At 34.5% G+C, this 17,827-nt stretch overlaps 1 pseudogene; it reads left to right on the top strand.

Moving 5' to 3' along the window:
- The first annotated feature begins 6,346 nt into the window (after window positions 1–6,346).
- On the top strand, window positions 6,347–7,373 carry LOC119827698 (annotated as a pseudogene).
- The last annotated feature ends 10,454 nt before the right edge of the window (window positions 7,374–17,827 follow it).

Raw genomic sequence — 17,827 nt, 5'->3', positions numbered from 1 at the left:
CAACATTTAACAGAGGTTTTGATTTGTGTTTCTTTGAAATTAATGGTAGGAAGCATGTTTTCAAAGTCCTACTGACCATTATGGTGTTCAACATAAAATCCTGGAAAAATATTTTTTCAAGTCATTTACATATTTTACATATGGTTATTAGTTTATTTAATTTTCTTCCACTGCGTTATAGGAGACTTTACAAATATAACTGATAATCTCATTATCCTTTACATAGTTTGCAGTTTTTCAAAATACATATGCAACTTGTCATTTCCTTTGTTGTTTCCTTTGCAGAAGACTTTTATTTGTGTAAATCATTTTGCTAAAGTGATATATAATTGGTTATAATTATATCATATATAAATAATATAAGTACATATCTTTGTCTATTTCCATAAGGAACAAACTGCTGTCAGTCCTAGAAAGCCCTCTATTTCCAGTAAATGTTTATAAATTCACAAGTTGCGCTGATGTTGACAATGAGGGATTAAGGATCAGCTTTAAACAAGAATACTACTATTTTACTATCTATAGCTCAGGGAACAAAGTGCTAGTGACAGAAAGAATTTAAAGGTCATAAAATAGAGAAGAGTGCTGGAAATGTTAATATCTAGGTAAGACATAGACATTGTGATCATCAAGTCACAGTAGTTGTGGTTGCCTGCAATAGATCTGCAAAGAATGAATCTACTGATAGGAGAAGAAAAGGAAGAATTCACTGCACCCTAACCTTTTTTGTTTAATTATTGGCTGAAAGATTCAAAGAAATGTTGAGCTATTACCTTCATGTACATACTGTGATTCCTAGTTTTGCTTTTATTATTTTGTTGCTGCCTTTTAAAAAAAAATGAATGTGAAATATGCTAGAGTTTTCTGAGAAGATTAAGAAAATACCTCCATAAGACCAGTAAAAAGACAAGCTTTTGAGGCATCTTTTTTATTGCTGTTGGAGTCTCCACCGTATTGTGTTTGGTACTTTCTCTAGGTAAGCAGTCTTAGAACACATAAGAAAACAATCTGAACAGACATAAAACCAACCCCTGGGGTTGATATCCTTGCCTAGAATTTAAGGAGGAGTCCTCAGCTTTATGAGAAGCTAGGCAATATCGAGGAACCCCAAGTAAGACAACTCCCATCTTCCACTAACAGTTATAAAATCCTGCCCAACAAACCGAAGTTGCACTGCCTCTTTACTAAGACATATATCCCTGACAGCTTTACCAGAGTCCATGCTGGTTCTACCAACCCAAGATGAATACCACCTACCACCCAAAAAAAGCACTTTATTTTCACCCAATGTCCCCAGACTGCACACCCTCCCCTGGACTATATATCCTGACCTATAACTTGAGAAGAAAACTTTGGTTTATTGGAGGTCAGGGCAAATTACAGAACACAGGCCTTAAAAGCTATAGAGGAAATATCTGAACTAGACCTGAAGACTTGCTTGTCACCAAAACTCTTGGCAATTTGGGTCAGATGACCAGAGAGGAAAGAGAAACCAAGGAATAAAACACTCATCAAAGAGAAACATAGGAACCAACAACTTTACCTATAACCATTCCAAATTCAGATGCCTAAATGACAATATAAGGACATAATCAATAACAAAAAGGGAAATATTACATTACTAGAATGATGCTATCCAGTAACAGCAAGAACTGAACAATCTAATACAGGTGAAGCACAAGAAAATTACCTTAAATTAATTTATGAAGATGATAGAGGTTTTTAACTTTTAAGGACATCATCATCATCAAATGAAAAAAATTCTCCAAATAAATTGAGGCAAAGACAAATAAAAAATGGATGAAATTAAAAAATCACTAAATAATGTCAAAAAAGCCAAGAAAAAACAAATAGGAGAAGGAAACAGTTAAAGAACTGAAAATGTAAATAAAGCAATAAAGAAAACACAAACTGAGGAATTCAGGAAATGAAAAATCAGTGTAGGAAAAAAGAAACAAAAGAGTATATAAGAGAAGGGAGAGAAAAATCTCAGGTTTTAAAGGTACTATAGAGAAATTAAATTCATTGATCAAAGAAAGTGTTGAATCTAAAAAAATTAACACGAAATAGCAGGAAATCTATGAAAAAAACAAAGTCTAAGAAAAATAGTAATAGAAGGAGAAGAAATAAAGCTCAAAACACCAAAAGTGTGTATGTATGTATATGTATGTATATTTTTCTTTTATGATACATATATAGGTATATATATATATACACATATACATACACACACACACACACACACACACACACACACACACACACACACACACACACATATATATATATATATATATATATATATATATATATATATATTTGAATATGTTTTGCTGTTGGCATGCTGCAAATCCTTTAAGAGAGGTTTTTGTAATTCAGATGTAGAAAGAAAAAAGCTGCTCCATTTTAAAATGCCAATTTTATGGGCTGTGCTGCCAGTGCAACCTCTAACTATTCCAGGAGACCAAATATGTGGATGGGGTTTGTAAGCAGCATACTGTGGCTTGCTTTATGACAACTTGGACCAGCTCTGTGCCTGGAAGTGGGGCTGTGTGTGTGGTGGCTCTGAGAGGCAGTGTGTGGTCCCACCATGCTGGACTGGGTGGGGCAAGCAGGAAATGCAGAATTTCCCCTATCAATGATGCAGCTTAAGTTTCAAGATGCACTTAGCATTTTAAGAAGTGCTCCTGGACAGTAAAGAATTGCAGATAAACAATAGGACAGATTCAAACAAAAAGATCTCTAAATGGGTTACAGTGTTGGATAAATGTATGTAGGCTTGGAAGAGAGAAGAAAAATAGTATAGAGAGTTGAAAAAGAAGCAAATGGTTTAATAAAAAGGTAAAGTTTTTAAAGGGACAGAATACAGATGCTCATATAATAAAGGAGTAAAGATAATAAAATAAATGTTAAAAAGTAATAGAGTAAAATCAAGCCAAGTAAAGATGGAATATGCATAAAAGTCTGGATTATATATATTAATGTGTTTTCTTTAAAGTTTTTGATTATGAAGGAGCAAAGTACAGAGAGACATTTCACTGTATAGGCTGCTAAGCTAAACCTGCATATGTGTACTAAAGGTATCACAACTTTCAAAATTGGGTACAAGGATATGTTGCTTTGGAAAAGAGGTTCTTCTCTTGTTTCCACAGATGATGAGAACCTGAGGACTGCTTCCTGACTGGTGCGGTTTGATGGAACAAGAGCACCCAAAGGTCATTGTGACCATCCCTCAAAAAATTACTTCCCCAATGAAGAGCAGGAAGAAGTTTGAACAGAACTTCGCCCATAAGCCAAATATTGTTTATAAATGTTCTTTCACACTGAAAGGGGATTATACTACAGAGCTTTGCATTGGTATGGATCTTGGTTTAGTGATACAAATTTAAGGTCAATTTTGTTATATTTATATATATTTCTGTTCTTGATTAATGTATTATGTTTGTACAGTTTATTTAAAAATGTAATGTAGCTGGGCAGTGGTGGCGCACGCCTTTAATCCCAGCACTCGGGAGGCAGAGGCAGGCGGATCTCTGTGAGTTCGAGACCAGCCTGGTCTACAAGAGCTAGTTCCAGGACAGGCTCCAAAGCCACAGAGAAACCCTGTCTTGAAAAACCAACAAAAAAATGTAATGTATAATTAAAATATAGTTTAATAGATAACATCTATATTTGTCAAGTTTGCATTCATGTTAGTTAGATTTTCTAGGTGTACAGAGATATTTAAATTATATAGGTATTCTTCAAATCTTTCATAGACCTTCAGAATAGAGCATTTACAGTGTTTTAATAACCTACAACTTTTCATGACAGTGAGACAAATCTGCTCCTGCCATCACTATTCTACTTCAAGAGGAAGATGGGTATCAATGAGACTACTTATGGAGTTTGACAGCCATTTGTGCAAAATAACTGCTCCTGCCTGCACTACTGAACTGTACATGCAGGAAACACAGAGAAATGACTGCTGAACTTGCCCTAAAGTGAGACGATCCTTCAAGGTTCCTACTTCCTTAAAGAGTTTGCCAGACATTCTGCAGGACACAGAAGAAAATTACTGACAAAGTACCAATATAGGTAGAATTGTTTTTGAAATTTTCTGCTTCATGCAAATGTCTGCTGGATACTATGGGCCTGTAGGTTGAAGATGGCTGCTTCAACAGTACAGAAAAAACTTTGGGTAACTGTCCAGGCAGTTAGATGTCTCTGTCAATTCTAGAGTTTTGGAAGTTGCTTACAATGTACTTCTGGTTTACTTAAGTAATATTATATTCTTCTGGAGTCTTTGATGGAGTTGAAGTATTTATGGTTATAGTTTTCCTTAGTTATGATAAAAGATAAAGTAGATATAAATATTGTAATTGTAATTCTTGCTTGCTTGATAACTGTTTTGTTATATGTAATTTTACTATGTTAAAGTTAAAGCCTTTCTTTTTGTTTAAACAGAAAAGAGGAAATGATGTGGGAGGTCCTTCTGTCTATGTGTTGCTTTTATTGGTTAATGAATAAACAACTAGCTTTATCTATGGTGTGGGAAGAAGAAGGCAGAGTCAGGGAGATGCCAGGAAGGTACTGCTGGAGATAGATATGCTAAAACTTGCTGGTAGGACATGAACTCATGGTGAGACACAAATTAATAGAAATGGGTTAAATTAATGTGAAAGATTTAGCCAATAAGAAACTAGAGCTAATGGGCCAAGCAGTATTTTCATTAATATTGTTTCTTGTGGTTATTTTGGTTCTGGGTGGCTGGGACAAACTAGCAGCCTCCATACAACATATGACCAAAAACTAAAGCACCCACATTTATAAAAGAAACATTGCTAAAGCTTAATTCACACATTGAACCCCACACAATAATATTGGGAGACTTCAACATCCCATTCTTAATAATGGGCAGGTTTTTCAGTCAGAAACTAAACAAAGAAATAAAGTAAATATAATACGTTATGACTCAAATGAACTTAGTAAATATCTATAGAACATAGAACATTTCACCAAAACACAAAAGAATGTATTTTCCTCTCAGAACCTCATGAATCCTTCTCCAAAATAATCATATAGTAGACCATAAAACAAGTCTCAAGAGTTACAAAAATTATGAAATAAACACGTTTCTTGGGCCATCATAAATTAAAGCTGAATTTCACAATATGAACTACAGAAAGCCTATGAACACATGGAAACTCAACAACTCTCTACTTTCTTGCCAGAAGGAAAAGAAAGAAAGAAAGAAATTAGAGACTTTCTAGGATTCAATGAAAATAAATGTATAATGTACAGAAACTCATAACATAATTAAAGAGGTGCTAAGAAGAAATTTCACAGTACTAAGTGACTATATAAAGAAATTGGAGAGATCTCATACTAGTAACTTAATAGCACACCTAAAAGCTCTAGGGAAAAAAAAGCAAACACACAAATGAGAAATACACTACAGAAAATAATCAAAGGAATACTGAAATCAATAAAGTAGAAAGAAAGGCAGCAATATAAACTATGAAAAAGAGCTGGGTCATTGAGAAAATCAACAAAATATATTAACTCTTATCCAAAGTAACTAAAAGGTAGAGAGAGAATACCCAAATCAACCAAATAAAAAATGAAATGACAAGAGATTCCAAGAAAATCCAGAAAATTATTAGATCATAATTCCAAGCCCGTTTTATACAAAATTGGAAAAATCTAAAAGAAATGGAAAAATTTAGAAACCACTTACCAAAGTTAAATAAAGATCAGATAAACAATTTAAGTAGACTTAAAAATCCCTAACAATATAGAAGTAGTTATTCAAAGCATCTTAACTAAAAAATGTCCAAGGTCAGATTTTTTTTTTTTTTTTTGATTTTTCGAGACAGGGTTTCTCTGTGGTTTTTTGGAGCCTGTCCTGGAACTAGCTCTTGTAGACCAGGCTGGTCTCGAACTCACAGAGATCCACCTGCCTCTGCCTCCCGAGTGCTAGGATTAAAGGTGTGCACCACCAACGCCCGGCAGGTCAGATGGTTTTATTGCAGAATAATATCAGACTTTCAAGGAAAAGCCAGTGCTCCACAAATAATTCCACAAAGTGGAAACAGAAGGAACATTATTAAATTCTTTCTATGAAAGCCCAGTCAACTTGATACCCAAACTATAAAAAACACAAGAACTAGATAGAATAACAGACCAATTTAACTTATGATAATTAATGCAAAATTAATCAATAAAATAAGGTACACCAAACCCAAGAAAGAACACATCAAAAAAAATCTTCCAAGGCATGTTAGTGGATAGACAGAAAAATCAAGAAAGAAGTCTAAGCAACAATCAACTCAGTTTATAAATCCAGAAACTCCTGGTATGTTGGATTTGCAAATCATCCCAATCAAGTTCACCGAAAATCAGTGAAAAGGGGGTTTGAGTTCACACTGATGGTGGTTGGTGAATATGGTCTTGGAAAATCAACTCTCATAAACAGCTTATTCCTGACTGATCTCTACCCAGAAAGAATTATACCGGGAGCTGCAGAGAAAATTGAAAGAACTGTCCAAATGGAGGCTTCAACTGTTGAGACTGAAAAGTGGGACGTCAAGCTTCGGCTTGCAGTAGTGGAGACACCTGGCTATGGGGATGCCATCAACTGAAGGGATTGTTTTAAGACAATTATCTCCTACATTGATGAGCAGTTTGAACGCTACCTACATGATGAGAGTGGACTGATCAGGCAGCACATCATTGATAACAGGTTCATTGTTGCTTCTACTTTATCTCACTTTTGAACATGGATTGAAGCCCTTAGATGTTGCATTTATGAAAGCAATACACAATAAAGTGAATATGTTGCCTGTCATCTCAAAATCTGACACACTCACTCTGAAGGAGTGTGAGCGGCTGAAGAAAAGGTTTTGGATTAAATTGAAGAGCATAACATCAAAATTTATCAATTACCAGATGCAGAGTCAGATGAAGATGAAGATTTTAAGGAACAGACTAGACTCCTCAAGGCCAGTATCCCATTCTCTGTGGTTGGCTCCAACCAGTTGATTGAAGCCAAAGACTAGAAGGTCAGAGGTCGTCTCTACCCATGGGGTGTTTTAGAGGTGGAGAACCCAGAACATAATGACTTCCTGAAGCTGAGAACAATGCTCATTACCCACATGCAAGACCTATAGGAAGTGACCCAGGACCTTCACTATGAAAACTTCTGTTCTGAGAGGCTGAAGAGAGGCAGCAGGAAAGTGGAGAATGAGGATATGAATAAAGACCAGATCTTGCTTGAAAAGGAGGTTGAGCTTCGCCACATGCAGGAGATGATTGCAAGGATGCAAGCACAGATGCAGATGCAGATACAGGGTGATGACAGTGACAGTGGGACACTCAGGCACCATGTGTGAGGTGGTGTTTGCATATTAGTACATTGGCAAGAAAACACTCTTGGATTAAAAGAAAAGTATTCCTGATAAGTGCTGCAGCATCAAGTTTCTTAATACCCTTGAAAGTGTGCCCATCTTGATTAACTTCCTGTGTCTGAGGATTTCAGTTCGGACTTTGTTTTTTTTTTTTTTAAACTTTTGATGGTTTTGATATTTGGTTCTTTTCTAATTTTTTGCCCTCTGGTATAAAGTACTTTTAACATTTATATTTCATTGTTATGTTACATTTTATATTTTGTGAGGTAAATCCTGATTTTCTTCTTCCTTAACCACTAATGTTAGATTTTTTTTCTAAAAGTTAGTTAACATGTATAAGTTAATAGTGACTTTCTTTGATTTATCTGGCCTGACAAATCAATGACAAGGACTTGATTTATATCTACACATTTTTCTTTGCTCAGAATGTTCCTATGTGGTGGACATGATGTACATGTAACAGAGGTGGTCGTACATTCTTGTTGGCAGCATATTTGCTTAGTAGAATGAAACACACTGTTAACTTTATATTTGTGTAGAATACCTAAAACCACTTTTGCTGCTGTAGTTAGTACGGTTAATTCATCTACACATGTATCTGTTAACCAGGCAGAACAGAGGAGATTTATCTAATGAGATACATATTTATACTTAAATAGCTTTTAAAGAGCAGGATTTCAGGGTTGAATTTTAAGAGCTCTGGATTCTAGTGTCAGATCATTTTCAAACCTCTCTAGAGAACTCACTACAAGGATTTTTTATACTGTGGATGCTGATTATGCTACGCTATAGAGAAAACCAAAGCAGCTATGAGCTCCAGCTTTATATTGTAACAAGACTCATTACACAGTAAGAGTTAATAAACTTTCTACTCAACTAAAAAAAAAAATCTTCCACCATGATCAAGTAGGGTTCATTCAGAGGTGCAGAAAACATTCAATATACGAAATGTCTTTCAATATGATCTACCATATAAACAAACTCAAAGAGGAAAATTACATGACTATCTCATTGAATGCTGAAAAAACATTTGACTGGATATAAAACCATTTCATTGTTGATGTCTTGCAGAGATAAGGGATATAGAAGACATATATAAATATAATAAGAGCAGTATATAGGAAGCCAATCACAATCATCTAATTAAATGGAGAGAGGCTCAGGGCATATTTCACCACAACAAAGAATAAGAGAAAGTTTTCACTGTTCCCATACATATTAAATACAGCACCTGAGGTTCTAGCCAGAGCAATAAGACAACTAAAGAAAATCAAGGGGATACAAATTGGAAATCAAGAAGTCAAAATATTCACAGATGGTATGATTTGATTGTATATATAAGTAACTCCAAATATTCTACCAAGAAACTCCTACAGTTGAGAAAAACCTTAGTTAATGACTGGACACAAGAACCATAAAAAATATCAATAGGGCTCCTATATACAAATGATAAACAGGCTATAAACAGAAATAAGTCAGAGAATCAACACCCTCAACTAAAATAAAATATGTTGGTGAAACTCTAAATAAGTGAAAGTTCTCTATGCCAAGAACTTTATGTCTTTGAAGAAAATAACTGGAGAAGATATCAGAAGATGGAAAGATCTCCAATGCTGATGCATTGATATAATTAACATAATAAAAATGGACATCTTATCAAAAGCAATCTACAGATTTAATACAATCACCATTAAAATCTTAAAAGATTTCTTTACAGATATTTAAAGAACAATACTCAACTTCATAATGAAAAATATAAATTCAAATTTTAGGAGAGCTAAAATTTCCTGTATAATAAAATAACTTCCAGAAGTATCACCATCCTTGATTTCAACAGTATTACAGAGCAATGGTATTGGCATAAAAGCAGAGAGTGGATCAATAGAATCAAATAATGAACCAGAAGTACATCCATATACCTATAGATACTTTATTTTTAATAAAAGACTCCAAAATATAAAATGTATAAAACAAAGCAGCTTCAACATCATCCAGTTATGGCATGTAGAAGAATGCAAATAGATCTCTGCACAAAACTCAAGTCCAAGTGGGTCACCTACCTGAATATAAAACCAGATTCACTGAACCTGATAGAAGAGAAAGAAGGGAATGGCCTAAAAAACATTGACATGTGATGCAATTCCCAGAACATAGCGCCAACCATGCAGACATTAAGGTCAACAAATCAAAGGAAGAACTCCATGAAACTGAAAAGACAAAGGATACAATAAAAAGGACAAAACAACGGACCACGGAATGGGAAAAGATCTTTACCAAACCCATATCTGATAGAAGGACAATAATCAAAATATATAAAGAACTCAAAAAAGTAGATATCTAAAAATCTAAATCAATTATTATAAAAATGTGGTAAAAATCTAAATAGAGAATTCTCAACTGAAGAATCCCAAATGACTTAAAAAACACTTTAAAAAGTTCATTATCCTCAGCCATCAGAAAATTACAAATCAAAACAGCTCTCAGATTTTATCTTACACCTGTTAGAATAGCTAAGGTCAAAAACAGAAGTGACAACTCAAGTTGGAGAGAATACAGAGCAATGGGCATACTCTTCCATTGCTGGTGAAAGTGCAAACTTGTACAGTCTCACTGGAAATCATTTTCACAGTTTTCCAGTAAAGTGAGACTTAATCTATCAAAAGGTACAACTATACCACTATTGGGAATATACCTACAGAACTCTCTATCCTACCAGAAATATATGTGCTCAATTATATTCATTTCAGCTTTATTTGTAATAAGCTTATTCTGAAAATAACTTAGATGTCCCTCAATTGAAGACCATATAAAGAAAATGTGGTACATTTACACATTGGATTATTACCGAGCTTTTAAAAATGATGACTTTAGGAAATTTGAAGGTAAATGAATGGAAATAGAAAAGCAACATCCTGTGTGAGGTGACCCAGATTCGGTAAGACAAGAATTGTAAGTGCTCACTCATACCTGGATATTATCTATAAAATAAAGGATAAGTATACTATACTTTCCAGATCAAGAGAGACTATTTAACAAGTAGTTTCAAGAGAATACATCTGGATCTCCCTGGGAAGGAGTATCTGAAGAGTTTTCATGGAAGGACTTTTCACAGGTGAAGATGAAAACATAAAAATGAGGTTGGAGGAAGGGAGACAGTGGGTGAGAAAACTGAAAGATACTACTGGAAAAGGGGCATTTCAGGATAAGATCGAAATCCTGACACAAAGCAATATACTTCAAGTCTTTCCTGGTAACAGGACATAATCAGTTCAGGCCACATACCTGCTATTACTAGGAGTCTTGGTGTCAGTTATCCATGTAAACCCCAGCCACATAACCTTTGACTTGCAATCTGTCCTGACTATTGGGTATTCTGGGGTAAGGGTGCTCTGGAGATTGAAGGAGTATACAACAAAAGATTGTTCTAGCTAAAACCCATGAGAACAGAGTAAACCCAACCTTGAAAGTGCCTGGAACATTAGGTCCTATATGCTGGATGATCCAGAGAGGTAAAATAGAGCCAAACACAATTGGAGGAATAAAGTCAATGTAATGATGACTAATCATATTCGGCTATCTTCATACATTGGTGACTATCTCAACTGTCTTCAGAGAAACTTCATCCACAAACTGATCTAATAATTCAGACCCACAAGCAAACATTTTGCAGATCTTAGGGAATCCTACAAAATATGGGGATAATAGATTGTAGGAGCCTGAGGAATCAAGGATGCCACAAGAAAGTTCTATAATTTTGTTGAATATATTTTCTGGGCCTTTGAGCTATAAATCTTCTCCTTCTTCTACCCCAATTATTCTTAGGTTTGGTCTTTTCATGGTGTCCCAGATTTCCTGGATCTTTTGTGTTAAGAATTTGTTAGATATGTTTAGTTCTTTAATCTGTGAATTTATTTCCTCTATAGTATCTTCAGAGTCCGAGATTCTTTCTTCCATCTCTTGTATTCGGTTGGAAATACTTGTCTCTGTAGTTTCTGTTCGTTTACTCAGAATTTCCATTTCCAGTCTTCCCTCAGATTGTGTTTTCTTCATTACCTCCATTTCATTTTCCAGGTCCTGTACTGTTTCCCTTACCTGTTTGATTGCTTTTTCTTGTTTTTCTTGGGTATCTTTGACAGATTTATTTATTTCATCTACCTTTTTGTTTGTCATCTCCATTTCTTTATGGCAGTTTTTTACCTCCTGTTTAAGGTCCTCTATTATTTTTATAAAGTACTGTTTAAGGTCGATTTTTTTTCTATTTCTTCTGGGGTAGGGTGTTCAATTCTTGTTGTTTAGGAATGACTGGATTCTGGTGATGTCATGTTGCCTTTTGGGTTGTTGGAGGAGTTCTTGCATTGGCGCCTGCCCATCTCTTCCTTCAAATGGAGCTAGGAGAGGCTTGGTGACTTGATCCCATCCTTGCTCTGACTGAATCTGGGTGGATCTCCTCAGTTCCAGAGCAGGAGCTATTCCTTGCAGCACAGTCTGAAGGAACCTGCACTCCCTTGCCAGGCTCCTCAGACCTGCCTGGAGGGCAGCCTCTCACCCCTCTGAGTAGGTGGCCTTGGTACAGGGTCAGGACACTTGAATACACTAGGGAAGGCCATCCAGATGGGACTACACAGAGCTGAATCAGGGACTCCTGGTAGCTGAGGGACGCCTCCCAGATGTGTCTTCTGGTATTAAGATCCGGTGTCTTTGCTCCCAGATTTATCTTCTGGTACTAATATCCAGTGTCTTTGCTCCCAGATGTGTCTTCTGGTCCTAATATCCAGTGTCTTTGCTGGCCAGGGAGTTCCAGAGAAGGCCTACCTTGCTGCAGGCAGGCTATTGAAACAAAGAAACTCGCCCCCAACTGGTTGCATTCCCTAAGCAGTCCTAGTGCCCTGATCGGGCTGATCTGGAGATGTTATGAACCCGAAGAGGGGAGGAAGAAGGGACAGTTTTTCTGGGTGCGGGCTGGGTGGGGCCGGAAGATGGAGGCACTACTCTCTGAATTTTTTGTATGAAGTCCAGTGGTATGCCAGTAAGACCCTGAAATAAAATAAGCATATTGATTTTAGTAGAGGCAAATTTATTTTTTTTTTTTTTTTTTTTTTTTTTTTTTTTTTTTTTTTTTCGAGACAGGGTTTCTCTGTGGCTTTGGAGCCTGTCCTGGAACTAGCTCTTGTAGACCAGGCTGGTCTCGAACTCACAGAGATCCGCCTGCCTCTGCCTCCCGAGTGCTGGGATTAAAGGCGTGCGCCACCACCGCCCGGCAGTAGAGGCAAATTTAAATCATTTAAAAGAGATTTTACTGTTTAAAGAAGTTGAAAATTGATTAAGTTTATATTTTTCCACATATGGACATTTATTTTAAGCATTGTTCTATATTTGTTTTATTATGTGTTCATATAAAATCTTCCACTTAATATTGTAGATGAAACATTAACAATAAATGATAAAACACTGTTTCTGTTAAAGGATCATGTCTGGCAAGATTGAATGATAATGACTGATGAATGATATAAGATTAATTTTTAAAAAATGTCATTGCCTAAAGAACTTCATTCATGACATTTTACTCTCATTTGAATAATTAGCTCTTGGTCAGCATTAGTGTATGAAAGAATTTGTTTCAAACTACATCAATACTGAACATTTGCCCCTCATTAACCATTTTGATTTCCCCTTTTCAGATTGCTCTTTATAGGTATAAATTCTCCACAATTTCCTTATTCATTTCTACTCATATATTCTTTCTAGGGTGCATCTCATGGAAAACAGACTTTCAACTCAACCAACTATTATTGTTTTGATTACAGAAAGCCCTTACAGTAGAAGGCAGAATACTGTTTAATATCTGTCTCGTTACAACAATTCAACTGACAGATTGAATGAATATTGGATAAGATGAGGCATTGATATAAAATATACATTGATGGATAATTACTGAATTGGGCACTTGAGAGTTTTCAGAACCAACAATGCAAATAAATTTGACACAAATTATTTTTCTCTGTTATGTTGTTTTTCTGTTAAAAGATTGCATCATAGTGAGGATTTATCATAACAGTTTATTCTTACAATCACAAGACCTCCCTGGTCAAAATAAAAAAAAATTCTACTGAAGCATAAAGGCAAGAAAAGTTGTATCATAATTTTAGTAAGTCTATGAAGTCAGAAATAGTTAGAGAATTGTCTTTGAAATGGTGAATTTGACTTGTTAATCTGAAGTACTGAAGCAACTCAAAATTCTGCAGAACACTTTCTCTCTGTTGATTTTACCATTAATTTTATTGTATCATGAGATACCATGTGATTTATGAAGACATAGAAACTTCCACAATAATAGTTAATATAAACCATTTATGAATCAATAAAATTTTAATCTGGATCACCATTCCAAATATTAGGCTCAAAACACAATATAACCTGTATTGACCAGTTATTGAAGAAAACAACACATCAATTAGGTGACGCAATATGTTCAGCCCTACTGGCAGATTCTTTATTAATGAATATGGAAGCATATCCTATAAGCCAAGTAGCTTATTAATGTAGAAATAATCTGTTTAAATAGCTTAAGTGCTTGGCAAGCCTTATAGGAGACAGTTTTAGCATAATTAAAGATTAATTATCAGAACACTGGAACATCAGAAGTCCACAATAAATAAAGCTGGCAATATTGAACCTACATGTCAGACAATGAGATAGATTTGTAAACCCTTGAGTGACATCTAAATAGAAGGAAACTCAAGTATTGAAGAACTTACCAGATCTGGTTGTTCTCAGAATGTCAGAGTTGATTGCATGAGTTGTTTACATACATATGGGTTCTTGGTTAAAATTGGGATTCTGGGTATATAAAATATATTTAGTGGAAGAGAGGGGAGCTTAGTGAGTAAAAAATTCTTTTACACAAATGTGAGAATAAATGTTGGAATCCCCAACTTCCATTTAAATATTAAGTAGGTGTGGTTGCCCAGGTGTACTCTTAACCCTTAGCAGGAGAAACTGGATAAATAGTCTAACATTATGAGAGCTCTATGTTCTGCAATACACAGTACTCATTGTATAAGGTAGGCAATCGTTGAGAAAGACACTCTCAATGCAGCTATATGGGCCCTACACACAAATACATACACACATTTATAAATGTGTCTACCTGTATGCACCCATGGGTCTATACAATCATATGAAATAACTAAAATCTTTTGACTAATTACATTGCTAAAAATCATAAACATGAATGTCAAGGATGGGATAAAAATGAAAGGTTTTGACCTGCAAAGATTGTACAAATGTTACATAACAAGGAGCAAAATGTGGTCAATGATAAAACAGTTTATTTTATCTCATCCAAAAAAGTTTAGATTACATGAAGGGAAGGAATTGTCTCAAATTTGCATATAAGAGAGCTTCCTAAATTTTGTTATAGCATAAGTGACCAAATTTTTCTTTGGTCTTGTATATTTGTGAATTTATTTAAGCCAATTCTCTATTTCTTCTTTGAAAATCAACTTTAAGATATGAAAGAAATGTTATTTAATGTATCTATAGAATGAATAAACAGTAGGTAAATATCTGTAATGTAGAAGAACAAACTTATTTTCACTGTAACTAGGAAAGACAAAGCTTACATTTTCGCCAACATCATCCTTTACTATGACATGCAATACCACTAAGTATGATGACAAGACCTAGCACAAAGATCACTTGTTCTCTTATTAATCAAATCTTTTCTTTCTTTTTTCACTTTTTGTTTTATAGTTCTGAAAGATTAGATTCTGACAATACATTAACAAACCCCAAGGCTATCAAAAATATTAACTCCAAGTGAATCATATGCTGTGCACTTTAAGAAGAAAATAAAAACTAAGCTTACTGTAAATTAAATAATACAAAAATGTTGCTTGCTGGCTTTTTAAACTTCCTTTCTTTTACAAATATACCATAGACATTTTCCCAGGAATGGCACAACCCATATATGCCTTCAAATCTCAAGCATTAATCAAGAAAAAACTATCAGATTCTTGCATGTAGACAATCTTAGGGGAACAATTCTTTAATTAATGGTCTAGTTTTACATATAAATATATTTTATGTCAAGTTAATCAAATATACCTAACATAACATATTTTAATGAAATTTTCCATTATTATAATGTTGCTGCTAACTAATGGATACAGTTTTAGTAGAATATTCTCAGGAATACTTTCTTTGTATGCTTATGTCATTGTATTCTCAGGAATACTTTCTTTGTATGCTTAGGTCTTATATATATATATATATATATATACATATATATATATATATATATATGAACCTTCTAATATTGTATTTCAATGTAAAATAAATCTTACATTCCTCTCATCTACACAGATAGAGGAGGTCTTTAGCTTTATTAGAATGTAAATTTTGAACTTGATCCCCTTAGCCATTTCTTATTTTGTTCTGCATAATTGATATCCAATCATTATTCAGCTAAATTTGAAGATACCCAAACATGTTACTTTTAAGATACTGTCTATTATCCTTATTTCTTCCTTTCAAATTAACTAATAATGGGAATAAGAGTAACATTGAAATATTTCAAATTTAGAAGATGTGTGGGTTTAATATATACTCCTCTAATTTTAAAATATACTCCTGTAAAAAAATATATACTCCTCTAAATGTAGCAGTGTCCTGTTCTGGTGCAGTGGGGAATCTTCTTTAGCCTCTTCAATCATGACAATGGCCCCATAAAACCATAGTCATAAAGAACAAATATAAAAGATTATCTTTGATCTTTTCTTGTTGAATGAAAATGAATTGACTATGGTAGTTTTAAATTATTATATTTTAAGTATTGATGCTTAAAATATCAGAAGATAGCAAGGATACATTTATCAATCATAGTATTAGGGACCATGAAAGTTTGTTTGTGAAGGGAGTGCCGGCTGCCCTGGTTGGTAACTAGTCATATGCATGCAGATGTCTGTGATCATGACTTTAATAGAAATGACAGTAACATGATCCTGCTCTGTATGTTTTTCATCTACAGTTCTATTTATATCAACAGATTCTCACTAATCAGGATGCCTAGTATCTAGTCACTATTTTTCTTTTGGGTTTTGTTTGAATTTTCCATGCATTTATATCATACATTTTTATAAAATGACTCTTCTATTCTTTCTCTTCAACTATTCTCCTGTCCTACCACCAATATTGTTGCCCAATTGCAAATGCTCTTACTATTTTATTTAGGCCTATGTAGTCTACTGAATAATATCATTGTGTGCATGTATAACATCTTATCTACTGCAGCAAAGGTAGCTGCATTATTGAAAAAGACTGCACCTCTCCACTCAGAAACCATCAGTTTCCTACAGCCTCTTATTAGAGGTTGGACTTCTTGAATGATTTCCATATCTATTATGTTATTTTGGTTGGCTGGAACTACACTAATAACCAGCCTGGTAAAATATGCCTACTTTTAAAGTAGTGGCATGTGTATTATAGGAGTAGCCAACACCTTCATGATTGGATTAAGGCTCACTAAATCAAGAGACAGGTATGCTTAACATGATTACTAGGGGTGTCAGAGGCAAGGTGTAGGTCATGGACTCTAGGAAAATACATGATACTCTCAAAATGCACACAATAATAAATCATCAGTCCAAAGAGTTATCATTATAGTCATAGAGAAGTAAATATCTTTATTATTTTCAGAGAAGTTTCTTTTAGCAGTAGATGACCACTAACACATAGACCCACAATACGGAGTCTCAAAAATCATTACAGACCACAGAGCTAAAGACTGTAAGACCCAGAGACAGTGGATAACTACAGTGAAACAGGGTTTTCCAGGCACAACAGGACAGTTAATACATATGGAATGAGAGTAGCTGTAGTGCATATACAACTACATACCTGGACAAAAAGAACCCATTTAAAATCCCACCCATTTTTCTAATGTTATACTCACTAAATTTACATGGGATATCTGATCACTCACCAGTTTCTCACCTATTACCCACATTATGAGTTCTGATAACTCTATAAAAACCAAAAGGTCAAAACTTGTAATTAAAATCAAGTTTAGGAGTAAGCAACACAATTAGTAGAATATTTACCTAGCATGCTTGAGGCATTGGATCTGATCCCCAGAAGCATATGACAAGTTATGGTGGTGTACTCTTTAATCCCAGAACTATAGTGTAGAGGCAAAGGGATGAAGGTGTAACAGGTGCTGTCTTTTGCATAAGTAGTTTAGTCTTGACTACATGAAACTCTGGGTCAAAAAGAAAGGAGCTACATGTATTTTTTTAAAAAGTAAATTATTGCCAGATCCAATGATTTAAAAAAACATTTAATTAGAAATATTATTAGCCATCATGAACAAAATAAAAAACAAAGAGAAAGAAAAACTTTAAGAAAATAAATTCATCTTTACCTTTTAAATTAATGTTATA

The sequence above is a fragment of the Arvicola amphibius genome, chromosome 12, assembly GCF_903992535.2.
Source record: "Arvicola amphibius chromosome 12, mArvAmp1.2, whole genome shotgun sequence".
Lineage (NCBI taxonomy): Eukaryota > Metazoa > Chordata > Mammalia > Rodentia > Cricetidae > Arvicola > Arvicola amphibius.
Note: the sequence above shows the minus strand (reverse complement) of the source record. Positions and strands in the feature narration are given on the sequence as shown.